A 2,734-nucleotide genomic window follows, 5' to 3' on the forward strand; every position below is an offset into this window, starting at 1 on the left:
TAGCTAAAAAAGGAATCGAGAGCCACACCACAAGTTTTGTCTCATGACTGCTCTTACCCAGCATAAGAACCTAGACAGTTTGGTGTAGACACCATACTTGCCTTTTTTTGCACATCCTTCTCCCCAGCTAACAATTCCAGTGACAAAGTAAGTGTCCTTGTATCTGGTGACATGGGGGCCACCGCTGTCTCCTTGACAAGCATCTTTTTGCTCTGTTTCATAACCAGCACAGAACATGTTTTCTGTTATTGCAAAATTAGTGGATTGCTTGCAGGTGTTCCTGTCCACATAGGGCACTTCAAGCACTTTCAGTTTTTTGGATAGTCGTCCACCTTCAAATTCACGCCCAAAGCCACTAACCATCCCTGATCTTTGGTTCATCAGAACTTCATTAGCAAATTCTGCTTCTGGTAGACATGCAGCGATAATGTATTCGGAAAACTTTATCAGTTCCTTCAGCTTTATTAAAGCTATGTCATTATCGTACGTCTCAGAGATGTATTTAGAGTGAACAAGTATTCTGTCTACAGTATGCATCGTTTCAGACTGTTCTTTCTTTTCTCTGTCCACTTCGCCAACAACTTTGATTTCTTTAGATTCATTCATGCAATGAGCTGCAGTAAGTATAAAGTTTTCATTCAAAATAGTTCCACCACAAAACTCTTCCCCTTCCTCTTTTAACAGAATGGCCTGCCACGGACATTCACCAAGAAGACACTCATCACCGCCTACTATCCTGGTATGGACATTTGGATTCTTGCTGCTCGTGTCATTGCCAGGACTGGGGGTTGGGCTTTCTGTGGTAAGTACAATGATGTCCTCCTACAAACTTGTTCCATTTGTGGCAGGGCCATCTTTATCACTAGTTACATTGCTAATAGCAGTGGGTAAAATAAGCGACCTTTTCTTTCTTCTCACAAAAACTTTTCCACAAAATCTCAGACTACAGTCATGCCTTTCTTACAAGTAGGAAATCTTTCTTTTTGAATTAATTGTATCTATTCCAGACCTAACACTCAGACAGTGTGGGTGGAGTTGGGTGGGAATTCTGTGCCTGGAAGAAAAGATTGGCTTTTTTTCTTAGCTTAACCTAAAGTCTTTGGATCTAATTTGAGACTTGGAACAAGAGCTGATGAGATTAACTAGAGAACAAATTCAGGCAAAAGTGCTAACAGGCTTAAAAATGCTAGGTTAATAGAGCTGGGTAGCATGTACACGTCTGCCCATGATACACCTATGCATCTAGTTCTCTTCAGGCAGTCAGAAAGAAACACATATCACATGATGGTTCATACTCTTCTGGAAATGCATACAGCTGGCAGTTTACAGAAGTTAGCAGTAGAACAGAAGAATGATCTGACAGATTAAAAGGCATCATATAATGTAAATATTTTTTTCTAAAAGAATAAACAGTGTCATTCAGTGGAAAGATAATGATGTGGTCTTTGAGTTCATGATGAAGAACAGAAAAATGTTATTAGCACTTTGATGAAAAATTATCAAGAAGAGAGATGAAAATGAAAAATGAAAGATAGGAGTCACATGACTTGTTTATACTGAAATATAGTATCCCTCATAGTTTTTCCATAAACAAATTATGTACAGGTGGCAGATTTCTAAAGCAAATATAAAAATAAATGAAATTTAATAAAGAAAGTATATTAATTGGGTTGTTTGAAAAATCTTGAATAGCTCATTTAGCAATATAAAAATCTCATGAGTTAATACATATGCATGTAACTTTATTTGCTCAGGTGAAGTGTGAATTGCCTTGCCTCTGAAGAAAGTAATATTGCTGAGGGGAAAATAGATTATGAAATATAGAATGGAGGAAAGGTTGATAGAGGATTAAGTGGAAATTATTTTTCTGTACCCTTTATCTGAATTCAAAGCAGTATTTTTATTTCAATTGTAGAACCAGCATGTTGTAACATGTCACATCAAGCCATTGGAATGATTGCCTGGGTGGTATTTAATTTAAAATTGTTATTTAGCATTTGTTTGTCCCACAGCAAATTATGAGTTAATTCTTTTATCCTGTAAATTCAGTACAAAGGCTAACCTGGAGCAATGTTTATTCCTTATGCTTTTGTTCTGGCTTTCACTCTGTTATGTAGTTTAACAAAAAAGGCTTTTCTTTGGGTTCTTATCAGGGGATGAAAGCAGTCCCAAGGAAACAGTTGTCTCTTCCACTTCTGTGTGATGGAAGAAAAGGTGACTCTGTAGCCCATTTTAGTTTGTTTTTGTTAAAAGCCAGCAGCGGGCAGCTGTCCTTCCCTTCAGCCTTTGCTACGGGAGGATAGCAGGAGACAATGTAAGTCAAGAATTGCCAACACTGTGGGACTGTGACAGAACTTAACACATACTGCATGGCATCGCACAGCACTCTCTGCTCAAAAAAGAGATGTACCCTTTTATGAGAGGGTAGAGTCCAGGACTGTATTTTTCAACAGTTGGAGGTATCTTTTTGCTAGACAATACAGCTAGTGTGTTAAAATTTCTTTATGCTATTCACATAAGGAAGAGTAACAGCATGGAAACTGTTACTTACCATAGCATTCTAGAACAAGTTATTGGGCTATTTGAGTTTATGTGTCTTCTCTGCCAGCAGTCAGCACCAGAAACTTTTGAGAAAATTCTTCATGGAAACTCTAAGGAGGAATAAACACTTCTGTTTACCTTTAACAAACATGGCTTGGTTTTATAACTGATTAATGAAGATTGATTTTATTTT

General features: G+C 37.5%; 1 pseudogene; it reads right to left on the reverse strand.

Moving 5' to 3' along the window:
• Positions 1–3: 3 nt before the first annotated feature.
• Positions 4–959, reverse strand: LOC104535823 (annotated as a pseudogene).
• Between the last annotated feature and the right edge of the window lie 1,775 nt (positions 960–2,734).

This window comes from Mesitornis unicolor, unplaced genomic scaffold, assembly GCF_000695765.1.
Source record: "Mesitornis unicolor isolate BGI_N332 unplaced genomic scaffold, ASM69576v1 scaffold12410, whole genome shotgun sequence".
In the NCBI taxonomy this organism is placed as follows: domain Eukaryota; kingdom Metazoa; phylum Chordata; class Aves; order Mesitornithiformes; family Mesitornithidae; genus Mesitornis; species Mesitornis unicolor.